The 18,358-nt window shown below is 43.7% G+C and overlaps 1 protein-coding gene across 3 annotated transcripts in view; it reads right to left on the bottom strand.

Annotated features, from left to right (window-relative positions):
- PPM1B (protein phosphatase, Mg2+/Mn2+ dependent 1B) overlaps nt 1–18,358 on the bottom strand; it is a 78,758-nt gene that overhangs the window by 24,407 nt on the left and 35,993 nt on the right. The gene's annotated exons all lie outside the window — the stretch shown is intronic.

Below are 18,358 nucleotides of genomic sequence, written 5' to 3'. Positions count from 1 at the left end.
TTCCCAACTGTGAATTTCTCAAATAAGGATGAACCCCAATATATGGATTCTCTTGAATCTCAATTATAGTTCTTTCCCTACATCATTTGCTATGGAAATTGACAATGTTGCAAAGAAAATAAAAGAAGTGAGTGCAATTTCAATGTGGTATTACTCTGGAGTTTAAATTGGAAATTCATATTTCTACAAGCTTCTTTTAGAGAATGCTTCCCCATTTGGAAGAGTAGTAGTATTCCATACCACTAGAAAATTACATTACAAATAAAAAATCTTAAAAGTTAAATTACTTTTTCACTGCATTTGTACTGCAAATTTAATAAAAATTGTCTACAGAAATTAAAAAGCAGCACAAAATACTATTTTTAAAAAGTTAATATCTACTAAAAAGGGTTGAGCTATTGTTTATAATATGAACTAGTTTACAATTCCAGCATCTTTCTATATACAGTATAAACATGAAATTGTTGTTTTACTAATAGCATGACTTATTAATAATATTTTTTGCCTGGAGATGAATGTAATATTCTCTTCAAAAACATGTTTCAGAGACAAATGTAACAGCAAAATTCCTTAGTTTAAGTTGTATATATACAGTTCTAATGCCACCAGGAATCTCCCAATTAACTAAATTAACTAAAAAAGAAATAATACCTTGGGAAAAAAATTCCATAATAACTTTATTAATTTCTCTTATAAGGAAAAAAAACCTTTGTGCCACAGTACTAAAAATAACACATGAAGATAACACGCATTATTTTCTTCTGAATGAGAATTTGGAAAATAAACTCCACAAGCTAATAAAACAGAGTTTACAATAGACCATTTACTCAGACAATGCCAAGGACATTGCAAGGGAAACATTGAAACATTAGAACATTTAAATAAAACACTTAAATAGACCAAATCTTTAAACATAATAATTTTAACATACAATGTAATAACTGGTTCAACAGAAGAAAAATAAAGTTTGACTCCTTAAACATCTCCTATTCTTTCAGCACTTGCCTTAGGCTTAGAGAATATGAAAAGAGTTACTTAATGATATGTGAAGTTTGTGATTAAGAACCACACCATTAGCTCTGAAAAGTGCAGCATTAAAATATGCTTGATAACCCAGACTATAACTAAAACATATCCTGTCATTAATATTTTTCTTCTTCTGTAAACCAAAACCTTCCTAATAATGACACATCAATCTATGCTGTTCACCAGCAGATATGTAACAACTGGCTTGGTATTTGAAAAACTAATCTTATATTCCCCACCCAGACAACAAATATATGAGATGAAAGATCTGATATTTTTTAATAATTGCATCCTTATTAGCTTATCATTTTATACATCAGTAATTATTTTGTGTGCGAAAACAGAAAAATTGTTACTTTTAAGATTACACCTGCTGTTTATTCTGTAGTATTCTGTTTATATTCTAAGCAATTGCTGTTTTACCAGTAGTTTTGTTACTTTAATGTTATTTTAATAGTTTTCTTTAAATTAAAAATTAAATTAAATTTCATTCTGAACAAATAATTGCAAAAGTCTGTTTATTATTATACTTTTCACATTTTTGAACTGCCCACCTCCCTCAGAGTTCTAATTTTAGTTCTCTCTGAATTAAAACGCTCATATCAATAGGCAAATATCCTCAGTTGAAAATAATAATTACTATAACACCAACTTACCATTCTACCTGCCACCAGTATGCATTAGCAATTCTTTTTTTTAGAAGGTAACCTATAACATTTCAAAACACAGCATGCAGAAAACATAATCACTATAGATACTATGGGGGCAGAATGTGGTACTGGCTAGGATTATGGGATTATCTTTTTTGCAAACTCCGTTCAGAAGTTTACCTCAGATAAACTTTTATGGAAACTCATACTGTCATAACAGTTACAGGCCAACATTATAAACAAAATCTAAAACATATTATGTTTTCTTAAATTAAAAAATAAGTTTCAGAATGATGGATTCCTCCAAGTTTCTGTGTACATTCTGCTAATTCACACACTGTGTCAAATATTCAAAATTACTTTCATTTTTTTTAGCCACATCACTGCTAGTATTATATTTATCCAGCTAAAACTTTAGGAGAATCAACCATGTACAAGGGCAATTCAGAAATAAACCTGTTTGAGCATGTGTGCAAAATAGGCAGGGATAGCGATGCCTGTCCCATGGCGCCGTGCCCAGTAGTTAAGCAGGCAGTGAGGAGTGAAAGGAGAAGGTTGCGTTGCAGTTGACTCGTCTGCTAGAGCAATTGAAAATGAACTCTGCCATTGAAAATCCTACCAAATGTGAAGATGCCAAAGGAGTACTGCTAGTGTGAAGTTCATGGAGTATGGTTCAACCATCAATTCAGAAGTCTACTGTGAAACATTATGAAAACTCAGACGAGCCATCCATAAGAAGTGTCGGAGCATGCTGATTTCTGGTGTGGTGTTGGTTCACGATAATGCTCACCCCCACACCACTAGACGCACCCAAGAACTTTTGAAGCAGTTTCGTTGGGATGTTTTTGATCAGCCCACATAGCCCAGATTTGGCACTGAACAACTACTACAAAGGAATTTCAAACCTTGTAAGACGTACAAGTACTTCAATTTGAATGGCGATTATGTCGAAAAGTAATGTAATGTTGTAGTTTTCTAATGTGTTTAATAAATGTTCTGTATCTGCGAGTGTCTGCCATTGATAACCAAATGGAGGCTTATTTCCAAATTGCCCTCATATGTCACTAAAAACAGTACAGTCAGCTTACTGATAATAATTATCAGTATGCAATTATCAGTATAATTATTTTCCTATCATATGTGCTGAAACACATGATAGGAAAACATGTCATCTCTAAAAATTCATCTCCAAAAATGAACAGCAACTGTGTGTATATGTGTGTGTGTTTATGCACATATATATTACATACACACATAGACACATACAGTAGTTATATACATATATTATTTATTATTATTTATTAAATTTCTCCCCTTCATGGATTACTGCCTTGTCGTGGTGAAGGGGCTTGCGTAATTCAATGAAACTATGAGCTATGCCGTGCAGGGCCACACAAGACAGACAGGTCATAGAAGAGAGTTCTGACAAAACGTGATCCACTGGAGAAGGAAATGGCAACCCACTCCAGTATCTTTGCCATGAAAACCCTATGGACAGTTCCAAAAGGCAAAACGATATGACGCTGGAAGATGAGCCCCTCAGGTCGGAAGGCGTCCAATATGCTACTGGGGAAGAGCAGAGGGCTAGTACTAGTAGCGCCAGAAAGAATGAAGCGACTGGGCCAAAGCCGAAAGGACGCTTAGCTGTGGATGTGTCTGGTGGTGAAAGGAAAGTCCCATGCTGTAAAGATTTTTTTCTCCATAGGAACCTGGAATGTAAGATCCATGAATCAAGGAAATCTGGACATGGTCAAACAAGAGATGACAAGACTAAACATTGACATCTTAGGTATCAGTGAACTAAAATGGACAGGAATGGGTGAATTTAATTCAGATGACCATCAGGTATACTACTGCAGGCAAGAATCCCTCAGAAGAAATGGAGTAGCCTTCATAGTCAATAAAAGAGTAGGAAAAGCAATACTGGGATACAATCCTCAAAATGACAGAATGATCTCAGTTCGAATCCAAGGCAAACCATTCAATATCACAGTAGTCCAAGTCTATGCCCCAACCACCGGTGCTGAAGAGGATGAAATTAATCAGTTCTATGAAGCCCTACAGCACCTTATAGAACTAACACCAAAAAATGATGTTCTTATCATCATGGGGGATTGGAATGCTAAATTAGGAAGCCAAAAGATAACCGGAATAACAGGCAAGTTTGGCCTTGGAGTACAAAATGAAGCAGGGCACAGGCTGATAGAATTTTGTCAAGAGAATACTTTGGTCATAGCAAACACTCTTTTCCAACAACCCAAGAGACGGCTTTACACATGGACATCACCAGACAGTAAACACAGAAATCAGATTGACTATATGCTCTGCAGCCAAAGATGGAGAAGCTCTATACAGACAGTAAAAACAAGACCAGGAGCTGACTGTGGCTCAGACCATGAGCTTCTTGTTGCAAAGTTTAGGCTTAAATTAAAGAAAGTAGGGAAAAGCGCTAGGCCAGTCAGGTATGAATTAAATCATATCCCTGTTCAATATACAGTAGAGGTGACAAATAGATTTAAGGAATTAGATCTGATAAACAGAGTGCCTGAAGAACTATGGACAGAGGTTCGCAACATTGTACAACAGGTAGCAACCAAAACCATCCCAAAGAAAAAGAAATGCAAGAAAGCAAAATGGCTGTCTGAGGAAGCTTTGCAAATAGCTGAGGAAAGGAGGGAAGCGAAAGGCAAGGGAGAAAAAGAAAGATATGCCCAATTAAATGCAGAATTCCAAAGAATAGCTAGAAGAGATAAGAATGCCTTCTTAAATGAACAATGCAAAGAAACAGAAGAAAACAATAGAATAGGGAGGACTAGAGATCTTTTCAGGAAAATTGGAGAGATGAAAGGAACGTTTCATGCAAAAATGGGCATGATAAAGGACCAAAATGGCAGGGACCTAACAGAGGAAGAAGAGATTAAGAAGAGGTGGCAAAATTACACAGAAGAACTATGCAAGAATGAGCTTAACATCCCTGATAATCACAATGAGGTGGTCACTGACCCTGAGCCAGACATCCTAGAATGTGAAGTGAAGTGGGCCTTAGAAAAGTTGAGCAACAACAAAGCTAATGGTGGTGACTGTATTCCAGCTGAGCTATTCAAAATCTTAAAAGACGATGCAGTAAAAGTGCTACACTCAATTTGCCAGCAAATTTGGAAAACTCAACAGTGGCCACAGGATTGGAAAAGATCAGTTTACATTCCAATTCCAAAGAAAGGCAGTGCCAAAGAATGTTCAAACTATCGCACCATTGCACTCATTTCTCACACTAGTAAAGTTATGCTTAAAATCCTACAAGCTAGACTCCAGCAGTATGTGGATCGAGAACTACCAGAAGGATTTCGAAGAGGCAGAGGAACTAGAGATCAAATTGCTAACATACGCTGGATCATGGAGAAAGCTAGAGAGTTCCAGAAAAACATCTACTTCTGCTTCATTGACTATGCTAAAGCCTTTGATTGTGTGGATCATAACAAACTGTGGCAAGTCCTTAAAGAGATGGGCGTACCAGACCATCTTATTTGTCTCTTGAGAAACCTATATGCAGGCCAAGAAGCAACAGTGAGAACTGGACACGGAACCACTGATTGGTTCAAAATTGGGAAAGGAGTCCGGCAAGACTGTATACTGTCGCCTTGCCTATTTAACTTATACGCAGAGCACATCATGAGAAAGGCAGGGCTAAATGAATCAAAAGTTGGAATTAAGATTGCCGGAAGAAACATCAACAACCTAAGATATGCAGATGATACCACTCTAATGGCAGAAAGTGAAGAGGAACTAAAGAGCCTCTTGTTGCGAGTGAAGAAGGAGAGTGCAAAACTTGGGTTGAAACTAAACATTAAGAAAACCAAGATCATGGCATCTGGCCCTCTCAATTCCTGGCAAATAGATGGGGAAGAAATGGAGGTAGTGACAGATTTTATTTTCCTGGGCTCCAAGATCACTGCAGATGGGGACTGTAGCCAAGAAATTAAAAGACACTTGTTCCTTGGGAGGAAAGCCATGGCAAATCTAGACAGCACACTAAAAAGCAGATATCACCCTGTCAACAAAAGTGCGTATAGTCAAGGCTATGGTCTTCCCAGTTGCAATGTATGGCAGTGAAAGTTGGACTAACAACAACAAATTAAATTTCTATACCGCCCTTCTCCCAAAGGACTCATATTCTATGTTCAGGGCATTGATGACATAAATAAATGAAATTGAGGGCTAAATCATTAGACAGGTTTATGTCCAGAAGGTTCTCTCAAATTGAACAGGTCACAATGGATACCGCAGACTAACACCGATCACAGATGCCAACCCACATTGGAAGTGACCAATCGAATGGTATGAGCTAAAGTGAAGATAGACTGTCAAAAAGAACCTATGAAAATGATAAAGACGTCAAGAAAACAAAAATAAAGAGTTATAGGCTTTTAAAGGAGAACAGCGATTTTGAGATTAATCTGTCAAATCACTTTGCTCTATTACAAGATTTGGAAGAGATTAACATTACGGACCAAAATGAACAGTCAAAAACATCCTTGAATCTGCTACATCTATAGCACTGCCAGGAAAACTCTTGGTACAGTCAAAAATCTCTGATGAAACTATTGATTTAATGAAAAAATGACAGACAATGAAGAATACCAGAACTTTTACTAATAAACTGGAATACATTGAACTTTGCACAATCATAAGAAAATGAAGCCAAGAAGAAACACATCTGTTTAACATAAAGCTTGTGATAATGGCAACTGAAGAAAACAAAGGGATTAATAGAGAAAAATGCAAGCTTATAAATATAGAAAAGAAGGTTTCTGTATTAAAACATGAAGATGGCTCTGTGTGTAGAACAAGACAGGAAATGTTAGAAATAATTGGAAAATTCTGTTCAGAGCTATACAAAGATCAAGATCACTCAAAAGTAACAGCATCCAGGACTTTCAGTTAGGCGTCACAGCATGACGAGTGCAGGAAGACAAGGCTCCATCTTCCACATTCGATTTGGCCCGGCTGGGGACCCTAAAAAAGGTCAAAAGTCACACTGGAGAGGTGACAAAGGAGGGGACCCTTAATCGCGGAGGGGTGGCAGCCCTTCTGCTGGATCTGAGGAAGCCCTCCAAAAGGGGAAAGACTGGCTACATTCATGTGGCCAGTCAGAAGCTGCTGACAACCGAAGATAAGCACTAATTAGCAATTTTTGAGCAATGTGAATGGAACTGGATGAGACTTTATCCTCTTTTTATGACCTTAATACTACTGCCCAAAGCAAAAGAATCCTCCCTGATGAGAGATGGAAGAGAAGTTTTTGCCCCACTCCCTCAGGAAAAGAAAAGCGGCAAATTAATTGCTTTGGGGGAAAATAAGAGAAAATTACAAGATCAATTTGGAATTAGTACAGATATATGGGAAAAGGGAAAAACACTCTTGGGCTGCTTATCTGTGTTGGGACCCTACTGGACTATAAAGACTACATACAAAAACAAAATGGGTGTTTCATACTTAGCCTCAAATGGTCAAAAACCATCTTTAACACTTATCTCCGAAGCCCCCAGCTTGATATACCAACAAGAAAATGTTAATGAATCTCAGAAAGAAATTCTTTCAATGTTGAAATCAGTCCAAGAGACAAGTTTTATTTCATGATGAGACTAAAAATAATGCAATGAGATAAAAGAACAATTTTCTAACCTAAACTTACAAATTCAGACAATGACTACAAAGGAGGAACTAGTAACCCAGAAAACAAAGGAAAATTAGAAAATGGAGGACCTAAAGGAAGGAATTAACACAGAGATACAGACAAATGAAAAATTAGAAGATTTATTTTATTTTATTTATTTATTTAATTAGATTTCTATACCGCCCTATTCCCGAAGGACTCAGGGCGGTTTACAGGGCAGCATAAAATACAATATAAAAGATAATATAAAATTAAAATAAATTAAATTAAATAAGTCCAACAATTAAAACAATATTTAAAAAGCTAAAACCCCTTCAGTCCAGGCCTGATAAATCTAAAAGCCAGGTTTTCAGGTCCCGGCGAAATGAACACAGATCGGCGGCGGTCCGGAGTTCCACAGGTAAATCATTCCAAAGGGCAGGCGCACCCACAGAGAATGCCCTCCCTCTGGGGATCACCCACCGGCACTCCCTTATCGGCGGCACCCTAAGGAGGGCCTCTCTATGGGAGTGCACAGGACAATGGGAAGTTGATGCTGGCAGCAGGTGCTCCCTAAGATAATTCGGACCCATGCCATATAGGGCTTTACAGGTCATCACCAGCACCTTGAATCTCACCCGGAGGGCAACTGGAAGCCAATGCAGCTCACGAAGAAGAGGCGTTACACGGGAGTATCGGGAGACTCCCATCACAACTCGCGCGGCTGCATTCTGCACCAGCTGAAGCCTCCGAGTGGTCCTCAAGGGCAGCCCCATGTAGAGAGTGTTGCAGTAGTCTAACCGAGAGGTCACGAGCGCATGAGTGACTGTGCGTAGGGCATCTCGGTCCAGATAGGGCCGCAACTGGCGCACCAGACGAACCTGGGCAAAAGCCCCCCTGGTCATGACTCCTATGTGGTCTTCTAAACTGAGCCGTGAATCCAGGAGGATGCCCAAGTTGCGAGCCCTATCAACAGGGGGTAACACCTCACCCCCCCATAGTTAACAATGGACAAAACTGGTTCTCCTGAGATGCCGGTATGCACAGCCACTCAGTCTTGGCGGAATTGAGTAGAAGCCTGTTCCTCCCCATCCAAACCCGGACCGCCTCCAGGCAATGGGACATCACGTCGAGGGCATCACTAGGTTGGTTCGGGGTGGAAAGAAAAGGCTGGGTATCATCAGCGTACTGATGATACCCCACCCCGAAACCACGAATGATCTCACCAAGTGGCTTCATATAGATGTTGAACAAGAGGGGAGAGAGAACCGACCCCTGAGGAACTCCACAAAGAGAGAGGCCTCGGGGTGGATCTCTGCCCTCCCATCAACACCGACTGCGAACGGCCCAGAAGGTAGGAGAACCACTGTAAAACAGTGCCCCCCACTCCCAACCCTCTGAGATGCCGCAGTAGGATACCATGGTTGATGGTATCAAAAGCCGCTGAGAGGTCTAATAGGACCAGGACAGAGGAACAACCCGTCCCGAGCCCGCCAGAGATCATTCAGTGATAAAAAGATGCAGTGATAACATTGGAAATGGGAAAGATATCTTACTTGTCAAGATCTCAGAACACATTTGAGGATAAGGGAGAAGAGCTGATACAACGGATGATAAAGCTGTTAGGAGAAATGCTGAATATTGCCAAACAAGAAATGAAAAGAAAAACTGAAGAAGGATGGAGGCTGTTTAATGAATATAAATGGATTGAGCATTCTTCCAAAAATACTTCAATCAAATTTTCTTCCTCATTCCAAACAATTTATACAAAAACAGAGGAAGAATTACTTGATGATTGAAATGCACTGACTTGGAAAGTTATTTGGCAAAAGAAGAAAGCTTGAGTAAGATTGAAGAAAATAGAGATTTTGACCTATTAGATGGGATATTATACTATTAAACAGATGTTTGAATATGGCTAAGAAAATAGATAACTGTTAGAACTGTTAGAAATAAAAGTATTATTTTAATTAGAAGAATAGGATTTGTAACTAGAATATTATACTTTGTTATGAGATGGGAAATATGAAAATTCTAAAAGGGTTTGAATAAGGGAATCTTTTGGTTACCCAAATATGCTGCTCAAAAAAATAAAGGGAACACTTAAACAACACAATGTACTGTATTTAATAGTAGGATGTCTTATTTTGTGTTCCCTTTATTTTTTGAGCAGTATATAATTTATTATGAGAAAATTATAAGCGACAGATATTTTGAACATTGATGGGAAATTAAAAAAATTTAAAAAGCAGGAAAAACAGGATACTGATTGGACAAATGGATTTTAAATGCAAATGCAGTTGAGATATGTTCTGGCTAGAAAAGATATTATAAACCAGGGGTGTCAAACTCAATAAAAATTTCATTGAGGGCCGCATTAGCATTGCGGTTGCCCTCAAGGGGCCAGGTGGGCATGGCCTACTGGGTGGGTGTGGCTAGAGTGCATATGGCCTACTGGGTGGGCGTGGCCAGCTCTACATCATTCGCATCAAGGGTGCCTATGGGGGCCTGGGCAGGAGTGGGACAGATCTGAGGGTCTCTGGCAGAAGGAGGGTCTCTGGGCCAGGGCCAAGGCAATGGGGGCCATTCCTTTACTGTTTCCAGGATGGCTTTGCGGGCCGCATGAAACCACTTTGCGGGCCGGATCCGGCCCCCGGGCCTTGTGTTTGACATGTCTGCTATAAACTGACACTATCAATATTATGTATAATACCAGAAAAATGTGATGAAGATGTCTATATTTAATTGTATATATAACAGTAACAAGAATTGTATTTGCCCAGTGTGGAAAAATGCATACCACCGGAAAAAGAGAGGATCAAGAAAGCACTGGATGGTGTAGTCTTGGAACTAGACTGAGAAAGTTAATATGTACCACTGAATTAACAATGGACCCAGACAATATGCTGTTTATTAAGTACTCATGATTGTAAAATTAGAAAATGAATAAAATATGGATTAAAAAAGTAACAAAATCCACAAAAGAGAAAATGCCAGGTATCCTAGGAGGAAGTATCAAGTTCCAAAAAATCAATGAAAAATGGCAAAGCTTCAGGAAATGACTGTGTTATGGTTGAAATGCTGAAAGCTGGTGGTCACAGTTTACACAAGATACTAGCAAAACTTTACTCAAGATGCCTCAGAAAAAATACCCGATGCATTGAAAAATGCTGAAGTGATTCTTATACACAAGAAGGATGATTTAAAGAACTACCGTATTTTCTGGCATATAAGACGACCCGGCGTATAAGACGACCCCCAAACTATTAAGAAGATTTTCAAGGTTTTTCATCTTATACGCCGGAAAATACATGCCCTGCCCTCCCTGTCCGTCGCAGAGGAGGCGAAGGCCCGACTGGCCTTGCCGGCCCTCCCGCTGCTCCCACGCTTCTGCCGGCCCCCGAGGTGCAGCGTTTCCTGGGCGGCAGGCAGCGCCGGAGGGCAGCCGCCACCCCGCCACGGCCGGCGCCCCTCCTGCTTCCCCCCCTAGGCCTTGAACTTCTCCCATTGGGCGCAGGGCGGGGCAGCTCCGCCCGCAGTCTCTTTTTTAGAACTCGTGCCGCTTCCCTCTCACTGTCGGCCGAGGCGTGCTCAGCCCGGGCTCCCGGTCCCTCTTCCCGGCCGGCTTCCCGCCCTGCCCCTCATGGAGCTGGACTGGGCGTGCAACCTCTCAGTGTGGCTGCTTTTCCTGGGCAGCCTGGCGGTGCGGCTCCTGCGCTCGGACCTGTTGCTGAGCCGGCGGCTGCTGCTGCGCGTGGGGCTGCTGGCCGTCCTGCAGGCGCTGGGCCAGGCCGTCCTGCCGCTGCCCCTCAGCGCTGCGCTCATGGCGGCTGCCTGCTGGCTTGTCTCGGTCAGCACCGCCCGGCGGAAGCGCATCCCCGCAGGGGGGAGAGCGGTGCTGGTGACAGGTGAGTCCGGCGGGTGCGAGGCCCTCCCCTCGGGCCAAGGGCCGACGGGCAGTGCCGCCTTCAAGTGGGGAGAGCCGCCCAACACTCCCGCCCAGCCGTGTCCCGGAGCCGCGCCGCAGATAGCTCGGTTGCGCGGGGTGGCCCAGCTTTGCAAGAACGGGGACGCTCGACTGATTTATTTTTTTTCCCGGCGTATAAGATGACCCGGCGTATAAGACGACCCCCCCAACTTTTGAGAAGATTTTCATGGGTTAAAAAGTCGTCTTATACGCCGGAAAATACGGTATCATGTAATAAGCCTTCTTTCAATCATCTACAAGGTTTTCACCAAGATAATAGCAAAAAGAATATTGAGAACATTAAATAATGCATAGCCAAAGAAGCAAGAAGGGCTCAGAAGTGGCTACAGCACAATGGATCACATCCAGGTTGTTCACCAAGTCACTGAAAAGCACAACAAATACACCATGCCTTTGTGCATGGCTTTCATTGTCTACGAAAAGGCGTTTTGACTCAGTATTCCAGCAAGCAATAATTAATGCATTGCTGAACCAAGGCATAGACACTGCTTACATAAACGTACTACAATCAATATATGAAAAAACAAAGGTGACAATTTCCCTTAATGAACTTAAAGTGGAAACCAACATAGAAGCTATCCTTTTCTCAGCCTGTCTTGAAGAAGTATTTCGCAAACAACGCTGGGCAAAAGATGGAATAAAAATCAATGATGCCTATTTAAATCACTTATATAGATGCAGATTTGTTCTCTTCTCACAAGACCCAGAAGAACTACAAAGACACATACTAGAGCTTCATGAAGAAGGAGAACCATTTGGCTTAAAAATAAACCTGAAAAAGTCAGGTTATGTTTAATAAATTCACTAAAGAAAGAAAAAAGTTATATCTGGAAAAGAACTAGATAAAGTAGACCACTATATATACATTGGCCAATGGATCTCAATGGAAGATGATACAATAAAGGAAACTGAACAGCATGTTAAATGGGGCGTTGTCTTACCTGAATGCCTTTTCTCAGCATGATAATGGAGAATCCACGAATGGGTTAACTCTGTCTTCCTGCCCAATTAGACAGTCAGTCAAACTTGCCACGCCTCTCCTGGGCCAGGACACCTCCCAGTCATGACGAAGGCAAAGCAAATGACAACAGCCCGACGTGTTGGCTCCCATACCCCTGACACAGGACCTGACAGACACTAAGGGGCGGGTGTGGATTCTCCATCATCATGCTGAGAAAAGGCGTTCAGTAAGACAACGCCCCTTCTCCAGCATGATAGATGGAGAATCACGAATGGGACATACCAAAGCTGCTCTGTCCCTATGGAAGGGAATCAGTCTGGGCCTGTGTCCCACCCTGTGGCACTACCTGTTGCAGCACTCTCCGGCCAAATGAGGCATCTGCAGAGGCAAACCTATTCAGTTTATAATGCCTCACGAAAGGGGAAGGCGAGGACCATGTCGCCGCTCTACAAATGTCCTCAATGGATGCCTGTGTCGCCCAAGCCGCAGAAGTTGCAGCACTACAAGTGGACTGAGCAGTGATATGCCTGGGAACTGACATGGAATGAGATTGGTATGCCCCTGCAATACAAGCCCTGATCCACTTGCAGAGGAGGCAGAAACCGTCCAAATAGTAGAGGGTTGAAAGGAAATGAAGAGGACTTCCGACTTGCGAAAAGACGCTGTCCGCTTAATATAGTGGCGTAAAGCCCTGCAGACGTCCAGAGTGTGCCATTGCCGTTCCAAGGCACGAGATGGATGAGGACAAAAATTCGGCAAAATGACTTCCTGCGCTCTATGAAACAAGCTATTGACCTTAGGAATAAAGGAGGGATCCAATCGAAGGACCACCCTGTCAGCATGAAAAACACATATGTCCTGTCTGACAGAGAGAGCTGCCAATTCAGAAATGCGTCTAGCCGACGTGACGGCTATCAAGAAGGCCACCTTAATTGTCAAGAACCGCAGAGTACAGGTCATGATGGGTTCAAATGGAGGAGAGGTAAGGGCCTGCAAGACCCGTGACAAATCCCAAGAGGGATACCAGTGAACCACTGAAGGCTTGGTGTTGGTTGCTCCTTTGAGAAATGAGCGTACCATAGGATGTTGAGCCAATGCCTCTGAATTGCCCCATGTAAATACGGTGGAGAGAGCTGCTACTTATCGGCAGATGGTATTGAGCGCCAAGCCCTTGTTGAGCCCTACAATAAACAGTTCAAGATCCTCGGGATATTAACAGCTGAAAGATCTAACTGGTTATTTGCACACCAACTACAGAAACTGTTCCAAGTGGAGTCATAGATCTTGTTTGTTGTAGGCCATCTGGAGGCCTGAATCATTGTAATTACCTCCGATAAATAAGACTCATGTGTCAGGAGCCGCTGCTCAAGTGCCAGGTGGTCAACTGGAGCCACTACGGTTCTGGATGATGCAGAGTTCCCTGGCTGAAACGCGATCTGGAGGAATCCTCCATGGGGGAGAGATTGACAGACTCATGAGGTCGGCAAACCACGGCTGTCTTGGCCAGTGTGGTGCAACAAGTATCACCTCTGCCCGCTCTTGAAGTAACTTGCAGATGACTGCCGGGATCAGAGGGAGAGGCGGAAAGGCATACAGCAAGCCCCCGGGCCAAGGGCTGCGGAGGGCATCCCTCTGCCCCCAGAGTGGAGAACCGGGAGAAAAACATCAGAAGCTGGGAATTTGCCGGAGAAGCGAAAAGATCCAGTACTGCCCGACTGAACCTCTCCGTTATCTCCTCGAAGAGAACAGGATGCATGCACCACTCGGAATGATCCACTGTCGACCTGCTGAGAAAGTCCGCCTGCTGATTTGCCTTCCCCGAGATGTGCTCGACCTGGAGTGATGAGAGGTTGGTCTCTGCCCAAGATCCCAACAGTTGGGCCTTGGCCATAGGGGACCTGGATCGGGTACCCCCTTGCCAGTTCATATGGGCTTTTGCCGCCACGTTGTCCATGAAGACCAGGACATGTTGTCTCGCCACCCTGTTGCAGAAGTGGCATAGGGCCAGATGTATGGCGCTGAGCTCCAACCAATTTATGCAGTGCTGTAGGTCAGACCGGGACCACCGGCCCTGAGCCAACTGAGACCCTAGATGCGCCCCACAACCAAACAGGCTGGTGTCCGTAGTCAGGGTGATCTGAAACAGGAGCAAGAACCATTGCAGGTCCATGGAATGTAGTCTGGCCCATGGGACTATTCACATGCAGGAAACCTAACAGTTGGGAAAGAACGGCCAGGGTGATTACAAGTTCCCTCTGGACCAGAAGGACCAGGGCTCTGATGCTGTCCTGACATTCCTTAGATAAATAGACCCTGCATAGTTCGGTGTCTATGACCGCACCCAAATGAAGAAGGCAGGTTGACGGAACTCTCTGGCTTTTGAAAGTTCACCAAGAACCCGTGGTCCTGGAGAGTCTTGATAGACAAAGCCAGGTCTGATTGAGCCACCTGGACCAATAGGGACTGGATGAGAATGTCGTCCAGATAGCACTGGATGCGTACGGGGACAGACCTCAAATGCGCGGTCAGCGCCAAGATCTTAGTAAACACTCTTGGGGCCAACGAAAGGCCGAACAGTAAGGCTCTGTACTGGAAATGGTGAGTCTTGTAGCAAAACCTGAGGAACCTCCAGTGGGCGGGAAGGATGGGAATGTGAAGGTGCTTCCGTGAGGTCGATGGACATCAGGAAGTCTCCCCTCCTGCTGCTGGCCAAGATGGACTGTAGTGTTTGCATCTTGAACTTCTTGTATGCGAGATGAGCGTTCAGCCCCTTTAGATCGAGTATTGCCCTCCATCCTCCAGATGTCTTCGGAATGACAAAGAGGATGGAATAAAGCCCCCTTCTGGGACTGGTTCTATGGCCCTTATTTCTAAGAGGTGCTGAATAGCCTCTGACATGAGAGCCTTCCTGACCACATTTTTTGACAGCAGAGAAGGAATGAAGCACTCTGGGGGGATGGACATGAATTCTAGGGACAGACCGCTCCTGATAGTGTTGAGGACCCAAGCGTCTGTGGTGGTGGTCTCCCATTTTTGAACAATGTCAGTCTGCCACCAATTGGGGAGACCACCCTGAAGTCAATTAGACTTTCTGAAGGGACGGCCCCCTGTGCCTCAAAAGGGCCACTTTGCTTGAAATTGCAACCTGGGTCTGTCTCTGGTCCCCAGTCTGTCGAATTGACGGTCAGACCTGGGAGGGAAGTAACGGGAGGGCTGAGCAAACTTTGATCCTGATACTGACCAGAAAAATTGTCTGCAGATGTACGGAGTAGGCCGTCTATCTTCCCGTCTAAGAAGAGGAGACATCACTTTACGCTTGTCCTTGTTCTCCACCAAATAAGGTGTCAAGGCCTCCCCAAAAAGCTGAGCACCACAGTAAGGGGCAGCCACCAAGCACCACTTGGATTTAACATCTGCTCGCCAGTGTTTGAGCCACAGGAGCCTGCAAGTGGTAACACTGGAGGCTATGGCTCTAGAAGAGAACCCGGCGGCATGTAAAGATGTGTCCGCCATGTACTCCGAAGCAGCCACTAACTTGGCTAAGTCCTGGTGCATTCAGACTTCCTCCGGGGGTACTCTGGCCTGAAGTTGGCAGAGCCAGAGAAGGGAGGTTCTGGCAAAGAAAGAGGTGGATGTGGCCGCCCTCACCGCCCATGCTGAGGCCTGGTGGGTCCTGCAGAAGGAAAGTTCAGATCTCCTGTCCTCCACCTTCAAGGTCTCAGCCATATCACCGAACACCGTGGAGAATAGTGGAGTTAGAGGTTCATCCACAGAAGGAACCTCTAGCACTTCCAACAAGGCCGGGTCAACATTAAAGAGCTTCTTGTCCATCTGCCCTGGAGAGGGAAAAGTGCCAGGTGTTCCCCATTGCTTCTGTACCATGTTGAGGAAGAGAGGGGGACAGGGGATGTGATGCTCAGTGACCACATGCTCTTAAAATACCGACCTCACGTCTTGGTTGGTGCACAAACCAGGATGGGGAACCTCGTCAGGACCAATCTTAGCAGTACTGCTGGCCTTATGAAGCAGAGATTTAAAGAGCGCTGGATTTAATAGACCAACAAAGGGAGGAGGGTCCAGAGTAAGATCCTCATCCTCCAAGAGCAGCATTTCCATTGGGTCATACTCCTCAGAAAAAGATACTCCGCTGCGAGGAGACCGGGCGGGAGAAATAGGGTCAGAATATTCTGGTGCTCCCAACTGGGGGAGATAAGGCGGGGTCACTGAGGCAACAGATTCGGGTGCATACCTTTGCTGACATTGTAATGCCAATCCCTGGGCGACCGCCTGGGAGATCAGAGCCTGAAACTGCTCCGGCGACCACACTCCCTGCGCCTATGAGGGCCGAAGACTGGCTGCTGTGGGCGTAAAGGTGGCCTCGGGCCTGGACTGCATTGCTCTTGGGACTGGAGGCGTCAGTCGGATACCTGGTCCCTGGGTAAAGGAAACCATCTCCTCCTGCTCAGCCCTGGGAAGATAAGGTTGGTCATCATCCCCCTCCGGAGACAGACCCTCTGGGCAGATGAGGGAGGAGGAGCAAGCTGTGGCTTGCCATCTCCTACCACTGCTAACACTAACATGAACCTGCCACAGAAGGATAAGCACTGCAAAACAAGCCCCTTTCAATTCCCAGACAGTCCAGAAAGATACCAAGATCAGTGATATTGAATGCTGCTGAGAGATCCAGGACGGCCAAGAAGGATGCATTGCCACCATCCCAAGCCTTCCAGAGACAAACCACTTGCATGACCAATGCTGTCTCAGTGCCGTAACCTCGCCTGAGCCTAGCTGGAAAAGGTTCTGCTACTTCAGATAATTTATGGCCTCTAAAGCTGTGCATCCACTATCTTTTTAACAACCTTCCCTAAAAGGATAGGTTGGAAATTGGGCAAAAGCTGTCTTAACAGAATTGAATCCAAGACCTCTTAAAAAGTGTGTGACCACTGCCTCCTTCAAGGAAGGTGCCCCCACTCCGGCAATGAGGCTTTAATCGCATGAACCCAACTACATACTATTTCCAGGGGCCCTTAACCAACCAGGATGATTCTATCCATTTCCTTAGGAGTAACCAGCTCAGACTCTTCCCATATAGTAGAGCTCAGACATGCCAACATCACTTCCATAGGACTTCCCAGCCAATAGCCAACTCTATGCAAACTTGAGTACCTTTATTTGACAGATGCCAAGAACATTCTTCAAAGCAGCCAAACTTGGGCTCCCCCAGTCCCTTCTTACCCAGAAGATATTGGTCATCATAACAAGAATCATCAACTGATTATCTGCAGATACAATAAGAGCAGAGAAGTAAACTCACTTCATTGCTCTTATTGCCACAAGGTAAGTCCTAATAAAGGCTCTCACCTGTGACCTTGCTCTTCATCTTTTGCCAACAAGTCTCTAAGTGTCCCTTGTGTTGTTTGATCTCCCACAACTCTTTGGTAAGCCAAGGTGCTTGCTCTCTGGGATTCACAATCAGAGAGTTCAAACAGGGGCAATCCAATTCCAAGGCCCTCATTATACGCTCATCCCAAGCTTAGACCACAATTGACCAAATTCTGATCCAGAGCTTCTGGAAAATCCCCAAGCTCCTTCTTGAATTTAAACAGGTCCATCAATTGCCAAGGATGGGCCAATTAAATACCTCTCTGCAGTGGGGGGATGGACACAGAGAATTCCAGAACCAAACTGCCAACCACTTCTGGCTATTAGCAAGAAACTTCAAAGTGATCTCCATGCAGTTATTAGGATCATAAAACATCATTATTAACCTGAAAATTCTCCCCAAACAACTGACATTTCCAAAGTTGACTTCAGGTTTAGAAGATACACAGTATTTCTATAACTTATCACATTCCGCAGCTGATATTATTAGATTTTAACAAATGTTTCTTGTATGTCAGCTAACTATTCACATTTCCTGCTCTTCAGAAATAAGTTTTCTCTGCTATTATATAAGAAACCATTCCCATCAGCAATGAATTAACAAATATAACTTAAATAAGTTTAAAATTTTGCAAGATAAGAAATTTTGTTCTGCTGAACAAACAGCAAGCTCTTAGACAAAGTGCTGCACCAGCTTC

The sequence above is a fragment of the Vipera ursinii genome, assembly GCF_947247035.1.
Source record: "Vipera ursinii genome assembly, chromosome: 1".
In the NCBI taxonomy this organism is placed as follows: domain Eukaryota; kingdom Metazoa; phylum Chordata; class Lepidosauria; order Squamata; family Viperidae; genus Vipera; species Vipera ursinii.
The sequence above is the reverse complement of the archived record's forward strand: the minus strand, read 5'-3'. Positions and strand labels throughout refer to the sequence as shown.